Genomic DNA, 10570 nt, shown 5'->3' with positions numbered 1-10570 from the left:
CTGAAAGGCAGAATTACCGAGACAGGGAGAGACACAGAAATCTTCCAACCACTGGTTCACTTACCAAATGGTTACAACAGCCGGGGCTGGGCCAGCTTGAAGCCAAGAGCCAGGAGCTCCATCTTGGTCTCCCATGTGCGTGGCAGGGGCTGAGACCCTTGGACCATCTTCTACTGCTTTCCCAGACACATTAGAAAGAGCTGAATGGGAAGTGGAGCAGCCAGGCTTTGAGCGGGCACCAACACAGGTGCTGGCATCACAGGGGGGTAGCCTAACCTGCTGCAGAGCATCGCTGGCCCAGCCCCTCAGTTTTAAGCCACATTCATCGCAGAAGCATCAACTTGCTAAGAGTGTGGGAGGGGAGGGGTGGGGGAGGCAGGGGAGCCCTCCACGTGGGGTCTCCGACAAGGACACTGCGGCCCTGCCCTTAAGGGCCAGAGGAAGAAGTGTGGGTGAATCATAAGTGTGTAACACAGCAGGCACAGCGTGAACAGAAAACCCACAGCAGGAACCACAGAGACGAGAGTTTGGGGTGGGGGAGGTCTTAGGGTTTCTTGTTGGGGAGAGAGGAGGGGGATCCAGGTGTCTGTCGCAGCCCCTGCTGCCCTCTGCATGCTGGGTCCTACCTGATGGTGTGAGAGAATGTGTGTGTGTGTGTGTGTGTGATTGGAAAGAGCAAGAGAGAAAGATCTTCCATCTTCTGGTTCACTCCTCAAAAGCGTACAACAACCAGGGCTGGGCCAGGCTGAAACCAGGAGCCGGGAACTCTGTGCAGGGCTCCCATGTGGGTGGCAGGGACCCTACGACTTGAGCCCTCACCTGCTGCCTCCCAGGGTGTGCATTACCAGAAAGCTGCAATCAAAAGCCCCATGGGCCCTTGAACCCAGCCCTGATATGCAATGCAGGTGTCCCAAGCATTTCTAACCCCCTGCACCTGCTCCCAGCCTACCTGTAGAGGCTAGAAATTGAAGGCGGGGGGGCGGGGGGCTCCGGTGGGCAGTGGCCCAGCCTTCAGGCATCTTCCTTACTGGCCCGCAGAGCTAGTTACAGTGAGGCCGTCTCGGTTATTTGTGCTGTTGGTTTCCAGGGTCAGGTTTGGTTACAGTAGCCTGGCAGTTTTGTCACCGATGGGTGGAGAGCTGCTTAGAGGCTGGTCTTGGTGACATCCAACCCTGTTACTAGATCTCCAAGCGGATCAGGAGGCAGCCTGGTGTGCCCGGCCACAGGATCGCCTGACCCCAAGCCACCCCTTGCTAACATTTCACCTTCTCGCTCCCCTGCCTGCGTGCGAGTGAGGGGTGAGGGTGTGGGTAGTCATCTTCACCGAGCCATGTCTGGATTTCCCTGAGCTCACGGCTCTGAGCCCCGCCTCTCCCATGGACCGCATAGCAGTTTGCAGCCCCCAGTTGAGTTTCCTTCTCTTTTATTCCCCTTTAGATATATTTATTTATTTTTGAAGATTTATTTATTTGAAAGAGTTACATAGAGAAGGAGAGGCAGAGAGAGAGGTCTTCTATCTGCTGGTTCATTCCCCAACTGGCCACAACTGCTGGAGCTGAGCCAATCCAAAGCCAGCAGCTTCTTCCAGGTCTCCCACGTGGGTGCAGGGGCCCAAGGACTTGGGCCATCTTCCACTTCTTTTCCAAGCCATAGCAGAGAGCTGGATAGAAAGTAGACAGCCAGGACTCGAACCAGTGCCCATATGGGATGCTGGCACTGCAGGCAGCAGCTTTACTTGCTACACTACAGTGCCGGCCCCCCTTTAGATTTATTTACTGAAAAAGCAGAGTGACAGAGGGGGAGAGACTGAGAACTCTTCCATCTGTTGGTTTACTCCCCCAAAAGGCAGCATTGGCCAGGGTTGACCCAGGCAGAACCCAGGATCCAGGAACTCCATCTGGGTCTCCCACATGGGTGCAGGGGCCCAAGCACTTGGTCCCTCTTCCACTGCCTCCCAGGCACATTAACAGGAAGCTGGATGGGAAGAGGGGCAGCCGGGATTTGAACTGGCGCTCTTCTGTGGGATGCCGGAGTTGCAACCCACTGTGCCACACCACCACCTGCTCCTTCTTTCCATCAGGTAAGCTGGTCTGTGGGTCGCGGGGCTGTGGCACTGGAAGACACCATCACTGGCAGCTCAAGGGGTGCTTGGGGAGCGGCTGCCTGCCAACAAGGGCCCTGGGGAGCATCTAGACCCAGAGGACGTGGCCCAGGCCAGCCCCTCCCATCGACATGAACCCCAGTGTGATGTCAGGCAGAAGCGGGGGCCCCTTGGGAGGTCACGAGGTCATGAGGGTAGAGCCTCTGTGAGTGGGGTTAGCACCCTCCAAGGAGACCCCAGGGCGGGAGATCGGCCTAGCTGTTGGAGACTGTTCTGGATGCTGGGCTGATCCCAAGCCAGGAGCCAGGAGCTTTTTCCAGGTCTCTCACACGGATGCAGGGGCCCAAGGACTTGGGCCATCTTCTACTGCTTTCCCAGGCCATAGCAGAGAGCTGGATCGGAAGTGGAGCAGCCAGGACTCGAACCGGCACCCATATAGGATGCCGGAGCCACAGGCAGAGGACACGGTGTTTGGGAGCCCCGTTGGGTGCCTGCAGCATGGAGCTCCCAACGCTGCAGAAGCTGCACCTAGATCTACCCCCCCCCCCGCGCCCCCCCCCCCCCCACACCTATAGGATAAAGGTTAAATGGTAACGAGGCCCGAGAGGAACAGCAGCCACTGAGCACAGCACAGCACAGCTGAAACCGCACACTGCGCTATGTGAGGGTGGTCTTGGCATCTCAGCCGCTGTGGGTGGGCAGCACACACAGGGCAGAAACTCCGGACAAAGGAATGACTCAGAGCCCAGGTGCAGATGGCCAGGCATCACCACGCGACGCAGAACCACCGTCGAAAGCTTCTGAAGTATTTGTTTCCGGAATTTACTGTTAACATTTGTGAACTGCAGCTGACGGCGGGTAACTGAAACCCTGAAAGTGGAACCCCAGATAGAGGGGAGGCCTGTGCTGGGGGGTGATGAGAGCTTTCACACTTCCTCAATGCGTTGCTGGGTTTTGTTTCAGTACAGTCTACAAAGAATTGCTTGACTTAATTTATGAATATTTATAACTTCTACAGGTAAGACTTTCCTAAAAATATTCTAAAGTTGTTTGTAAAGAAGGAGAAAGGGTAAAGCTGTGAAGAACAGGGCAAAGAGATTGAGGGGCAGGCATTTGGCACCGTGGTTAAGAGGCCACTGGGATCCCACAGCCCATACTGAAGGGCCCGGGTTTGAGCCCCGGCTCTGTTCCTGCTAACCTGGAAGGCAGCAGGCAATGGCTCAAGTGTGTGGGTCCCTGCCACTCGTATGGGGGACCCAGGCTGAGCTCCACACCTCTGCCTTCTGGCTGATTCAGCCCTGGCTGCTGGTGCAGGCATTTGGGAGTGAACCAGAAGCTGGAAGACCTCTCTCTGTCTGCCTCTGTCTCTTTTTCTCTTTGCCTTTCAAATAAAATTTTTTAATACTATTTTTTAAAATTTATTTTAAAGGTAGAATTACAGAGAGAGAGATTGACAGAGAGAAATCCTTCATCCGCTGGTTCACTCCCTAATTGTCCACAACAGCTGGAGCTGGGCTGATCCGAAGCCAGGAGCCAGGAGCTTCTTCCAGGTCTCATGTGGGTGCAGGGGCCCAGAGACTTGGGCCATCTTCTACTGCTTTCCCAGGCCACAGCAGAGAGCTGGATCGGAAGTGGAGCAGCCGGGACTCGAATCAGCACCCATGTGGGATGCTGGCACTTTAGGTGGTAGCTTTACCTGCTACATCACAGCATTGGCCCCTCAAATAACTTTAAAAAAATAAATAAAAATGTGGAGCTGGCATTGTGGCGTAGCAGGAAAAGCTGCCGCCTGTGATGCTGGCATCCCATATGGGCACCAGTTCAAGTTCCAGCTGCTCCAAGTCTGATCCAGATCTCTGCTATAGCCTCGGAAAGCAGCAGAGGATGGCCCACGTCCGTGGGCCCCTGCTCCCGTGTGGGAGACCCAGAGGAAGCTCCTGGCTCCTGGCTTCAGCCTGGCCCAGCCCTGGCCATTGCAGCCATCTGGGAAGTGAACCAGCGGATGGAAGATCTCTGTCTCTCCTTCTCTGACTTTCAAATAAATAAATAAATCTTTAAAAATACATACATAAAGGTGTTTAAAAAGAAAGAAGGAAATTGTAGGGGTGGTAGGCATAGGGGTGGAGAGATGAGGTGGAGTCAGATACCAACGGTAGCCTTGCCTTTCTGTCTAGGAGTTCAAAGAACTTGCCATCGGCTCGCTCGCTCTCCTCTCTGTCTCTATCTCTGTCTTTCTCTCAGACTTATTCATTCATTTATTTGAAAGGTAGAATGATAGAGAAAGAGGGAAAGACAGATCTTCCACCCACAGGTTCACCCTCCAAAGGGCTGCAAGGACCAGGGCTGGGCCAGGCAGAAGCCAGCAGCCTGGAACCCCATCCAGACCTCCCACCTGAGAGGCAGGGGCCCAAGCACCTGGGCCATCTTCTGTATCTGCCCAGGTACAATAGCAGGGAGCAGTATTAAAAGTGGAGCTGCCAGGGCTCAAACCAGTGCTCTGGTACGGGGTGGTAGGGTCACACAAAGCAGCTTAAGCCACTGCACCAGGACACTGGCCTCCTGATGTCTCTCATGTTCACTTCCAGGGCCAGGCCTTTCAAGTGACTGTCGCCAACCTCTACAAACATGATGGTTAATTCTGTGTGTCAACGTGACTGGACCATGGGTGCCCATCCACTGTGGCAAGCATTCTGAGTGTTTCTGTGAGGCTGTCCTGGGGTGAGATGGACATTTAAACTGGCAGGCTGAATGTCTTCCTAATGTGAGTGAGCTTCCTCTAATCAGGAAAACCCCTGAACAGAACAGAGGCTGGGGCTGCTGTTGTGGCACAGTGGGGTTAGGCCGCCACCTGTGATGATGGCATTACATGAGAGCACCGGTTCGAGTCCCAGCTGCTTCACTTCCGATCCAGCTTCCTGCTGATGCACCTGGGAAAGCAGCATAAGATGACCCGAATACCTGGGCCTCTGCCACCCACGTGGGGGACCTGGATGTAGCTCGTGGCTCCTGGCTTCAGCCTGGACCAGCTCTGGCTATGGTAGCCATTTAGGGGGTGAACCCTAAGTGATGGGAGATCTCTGTCTCTCCCTCTATAACTCCACCTTTCAAGTAAATAAATCAATCTAAAGAGCAACATCAGAAGGCTGATCTCCCTGTCGCTTGGAGAGGATCCTCCTGCCCCGCCGCCTTCAAGCTGAGACCGCGATTTCTCCCTGCTTTGGACGAGAGCTAAGCCATCAGCTCTCCTGGGTCTCTGGCTTGCAGACTCACCTTATGGCTTTCGGGACTCATGAGCGCCCACAACTCCCCAAGTCGTTCTTTACAGGAAATCGTGTGTGTGTGCACCCCTGTGCATTCCTATCCACCCACTCACATCCTACTGGCTCTGTCCCTGAGGAGCCCTGTCTGATACAATGTGATCCTACTGGCTCTGTCCCTGAGGAGCCCTGTCTGATACAATGTGATGCTGCTGTCCTGGGGCCCCCAGGGCCGCGGAGGTACACAACCGCCCCAGACTTCTTGACTGACACCAAATAAATCATCCACCTATAGCTGCCACAGCTGGGGGTCAGTTCACAGATGCAGAAACTGGGGCCCAGGAAGGAAGACACTCCCCGCTGCCCATTCTGCCAACCTCACTTCCTGGCTGGTGCTTGGAATGACTTTCACTGGAGACCTTGATGAGCATAAGGCTCGAGACATATGCATCCCTTGGGAAAAACCGCACTGAGCTGCAGTCACATGAAAATGCAGAGAGGACCCGTGCTGTGGTGTAGCAGGTAAAGCTGTTGCCTGCAGTGCCAGCATCCCATATGGGCGCCAGTTCAAGTCCAGGCTGCTCCACTTCCAATCCAGCTCCCTGCTAGTGCGCCTGGGAAAGCAGTGGAGGATGGCCCAAGTACCTGGGCCCCTGCATCCACGTGGGAGATCCAGAGGTTTGCGGCCATTTGGGGAGTGAACAAGCGGATGGAAGATCTCTCTGTGTAACTCTGCCTTTCAAATAAATAAATACATCTTAAAGAAAAGAAAAGAAGGCCGGCGCCGCGGCTCACTAGGCTAATCCTCCGCCTAGCGGCGCCGGCACACCGGGTTCTAGTCCCGGTCGGGGCGCCGGATTCTGTCCCGGTTGCCCCTCTTCCAGGCCAGCCCTCTGCTGTGGCCAGGGAGTGCAGTGGAGGATGGCCCAGGTGCTTGGGCCCTGCACCCCATGGGAGACCAGGAAAAGCACCTGGCTCCTGGCTCCTGCCATCGGATCAGCGCGGTGCGCCGGCCGCAGCGCGCCGGCCGCGGCGGCCATTGGAGGGTGAACCAACGGCAAAGGAAGACCTTTCTCTCTGTCTCTCTCTCTCACTGTCCACTCTGCCTGTCAAAAAAAAAAAAAAAGAAAAGAAAAGAAAAGAAAATGCAGACAGCGGCATGAATGGTTTCCTGAGGCTCGGTTTTCAATGGAGGAAAGTAAAAGGAAGGTAAGGGGACAGGGTGAAAAGAGAGACCAAGGCCCACCCTCCCGGGAGTCTCACGGCTCTGCAGACCCTACACAGCACAGTTTGCTTCTTGGAGAGAAAGAGAGAAGCAGGGAGAAGCTGAGGGAAAGAAGAAGGAGAAGAAGGAGAAGGAGAAGGAGAAGGAGAAGGAGAAGGAGAAGGAGAAGAAGACGTCTACACAGCCCCTTGTTGGTGAGACTGCACGGAATTCAGGTCCCCTTCCCCTGAGAGTCGACGCGGGAAGCTGGCAGCTGTGTCACACTCCCGAGCCGGGCACACAACACACAAGCTAAGTTCTCTAGCACAGCAGAGCTCATCTGGCTTTGCTGCTGGATGTACAAAGCAAGGAAGAAAACAGGTGGCATTCCACACCTCTGAATTGGCACCCAGGCTTTCAACGTCGCCTCTTTTAGGAAATGTTCCCTGGCGCAGTGGGAGGTGCTCATTTTACTCTCTCTCAGTGCCTGGCTTACCTCCCTCACTGCCAGGCCAGGCCCAGTTGACCACCTTTCACATTGTCTCCAGGGCCCTGAGTCTTTTGTCCGCATCAACAAGATCAACAAAGAGACATTAGAGCTGGTGCTGTGACGTAGTGGGTAAAGCCACCATCTGCAGTGCCGGCATCCCATATGGGCGCCGGTTCGAGTACTGGCTGCTCCTCTTCCGATCTAGCTCTCTGCTATGGCCCAGGAAAGCAGTAGAAGATAATCCAAGTCCTTGTGCCCCTGCACCTGCCTGGGAGACCTGGAGGAGGTTCCTGGTTCCTGGCTTTGGCACTGAGGCCATTTGGGGAGTGAACTAGTGAATAGAAAACTTCTCTCTCTCCTTCTCTCTGTATCTCTGCCTTTCAAGTAAACAAATAAATCAATTTAAAAAAGAGAGAGAGGCCGGCGCCGCGGCTCACTAGGCTAATCCTCCGCCTAGCGGCGCCGGCACACCAGGTTGTAGTCCCGGTCGGGGCGCCGGATTCTGTCCCGGTTGCCCCTCTTCCAGGCCAGCCCTCTGCTGTGGCCCGGGAGTGCAGTGGAAGATGGCCCAGGTGCTTGGGCCCTGCACCCCATGGGAGACCAGGAAAAGCACCTGGCTCCTGGCTCCTGCCATCGGATTAGCGTGGTGCGCCGGTCGCAGCGCGCTGGCCGCGGAGGCCATTGGAAGGTGAACCAACGGCAAAAGGAAGACCTTTCTCTCTGTCTCTCTCTCTCACTGTCCACTCTGCCTATCAAAAATAAAAAATAAAAAAGAGAGAGAGAGATGTGAAAATTCTGAAGATGATGGCAGCTGTGGACAGCAATGATGTTGTCTGCGTGTTGGTGCTTCCAGTACATGTTGTGAGATTCCTAGAGAAAAGAACAAATTATCCTGGAGCTCCTTCTATTAACAGTGTAGTATCAACTCTTGGTGGCTCATGAACGAATTTTGATTGGAGAAGAAAAAAATTTCCAACCAGTGATCATAAAAATAAACAGAAAAAAACTTCTGGCTTAAAATTCAGAGCAATATGTGCACTTAAGGAGCTGGTCCAACCATTCAGAATCTTTATTCTTAAGACTTTTATTGACTTTTATTTAAAATACAGAGTGGGAAGGGGTAGTGAGCTTTCACTCGGGGGTTCAAGCCCTAACGGGCCACAACAGCCAACAGCTGGGGCCAGGCCAGGCTGAAGCCAGGAGCCAGGAACTCCATCTGGATCTCCTATGTGGATGGTGGGACCCAGGCACCTGGACCGTCTTCTGCTGCCTTCCCAGGCACATTAGCAGGGAGCTGGATCGGAAGTTGAGCAGCTGGGACTTGAGTTGGCACTCATATGGGATGTGTAATGCCAGCCCCACATCCAGAATCTTAAGCAGTTACACAAGTAGCAGACTTCATGAACGTCAGTCAGTTAAGGAACATATTTTCCAAAGGGCACTTGGAAATAAAGTGCTAAGTGGTGGGCGTTGTGCTGCACCAGGTTAAGCCGCTGCTTGGAACACCTGCATCTCATATTAGAGTCCCAGTCCAAGTCCCAGCTTCTCTGCTTCTGCTCCAGCCTCCTGCTAATGTACCTGGGAAGGCAGTAGAAGATGGCCCAAGTGCTTGTGTCCCTGAAACCCACGTGGGAGACCAGGATGGAGTTCCAGCCTCCTGGCTTCCACAGGGCCCAGGCCTAGCTATTGCAGCCATTCGGGGAACGAACCAGCAGATGGAAGATCTCTCTTCCTCTGTGTCTCTGTCAAACCAATTAATTCAGAAAAAAAAAAAAAAAGTGGTGAGTTCCCTTCTCTTTCTGATACATGCTTCATATCTTTTTTTTTTTTTAAATATTCTATTTATTTGGAAGGTAGAGTTATAGACAGAGAGAGAGGCAAAGAGAAAGGTCTTCCATCCACTGGTTCATTCCCCAAATGGCTGCAACAGCTGGAGCTGGGCTGATCTGAAACCAGGAGCCAGGAGCTTCTTCCGGATCTCCCACATGGGTGCAGGGGTACAAGCACTTAGGCCATCCTCCACTGCCCCCACAGGCATACCAGCAGGGAGCTGGACTGGAAGTGGAGCAGCTGGGACTTGAACCTGCACCACCTTGAGATGCAAGTACTGCAGGCAGAGGCCCAGTCTTCCATGCCACAGCACCAGCCCCTGATGTGAGTCTCTTTTATTTTGAAAGATATTGAAAGCCAGGCCAGAAAGGGTAAGTGGACAGGGGTTTCTCAGGAGGATAAAGTTTTGGGTTTAAGGAGATCTGAAGCCAAGAAATCCTGATTTTTTTTTTAAGATTTATTTATTTATTTGAAAGGCAGAGTTACAGAGAGGCAGAGGCAGAAAGAGAAAGAGAGGTCTCCATCTTCTGGTTCACTCCCCAAATGGCTGCAACTGCCCAACTGGGCCAATTTGAAGCCAGGAGCCAGGAGTTTCTTCCAGGTCTCCCAAGTGGGTTCAGGGGCCCAAAGACTTGGGCCATCTTCTACTGCTTTCCCAGGCCATAGCAGAGAACTGGATCAGAATTGGAAGTGGAGAAGCTGGGACTAGAACCTGCGCCCATATGGGATGCTAGCACTGCAGGCGGCGGCTTTACCCGCTACGCCACAGCCGGCCCCATCATCAAATACTTCTTTAAGAGAAAAGGTACCAAGTGGGGGTGACAACAAAGCTGTGAAATAGAAGAGAAGGAAGAGGAAGCCGTCTTGAGAAGAAATGAATGAAATAGGTGTTGCTGAGATAGGAAATGAAATTAAATTAGGAGAATGGGTGGTTGGCTGGGATACCTGTAATAGTACCAAATGCAATCTCGGGGCCAGAGTTGTGCCACAGCAGGTCACACCACCCCCTACTACACCAGCAAACCATATCAGAGCACTGGTTTGAGTCCTGGCTGCTCCAGTTCTAACCCAGCTCTCCGCTAATGCACCTGGGAAAGCAGTGGAAGATGGCCCAAGTGCTTGGGCCCTACCATCCGTGTGAGAGACCCGGCTGCAGCTCCAGGCTCCTGGCTCCAGCCTGGCCCAGCCCCAGTGTTGCAGCCATTTGGGGAGTGAAACGGCAGATGAAAGAGCTCTTTCTCTAACACTCTGCCTTTCAAATAAAATAAATTTCTTAAAAAAAAAAAAAGAAAAGAAAAGAAACAGAATCTAGGGCAGGGCAGGCGGGGAACACGCTTAAACATTTTAATAGATTACAGATTTTATTTGGATAGCTAAGGCTAAGGCTGGTCATCTGTCCATCAGGTGGGATAATGACCAAACGAGATAACCAGAAGCTCAGCCTTTGGGTTGACCAACTTAACCGCCATGGAGTTCACAAAAACAGAAGCATCTGTTGTGTGAGGAACCATGGAGAGACTTCCTATTTATGGAATCCTGTGGTGGGCTGGTGCTGTGGCATAGCTGGTAAAGCCGCTGCCTGCAGTGTCGACATCCCAAATGGGCACCGGTTCACATCCCAGCTGCTCCACTTCTGATCCAGCTCCCTGCTGATGGCCTGAGAAGGCAGTGGAAGATGGCCCAAGTCC

The sequence above is a fragment of the Oryctolagus cuniculus genome, chromosome 13 (assembly GCF_964237555.1).
Source record: "Oryctolagus cuniculus chromosome 13, mOryCun1.1, whole genome shotgun sequence".
Taxonomy (NCBI): Eukaryota; Metazoa; Chordata; class Mammalia; order Lagomorpha; family Leporidae; genus Oryctolagus; species Oryctolagus cuniculus.
Note: the sequence above shows the minus strand (reverse complement) of the source record.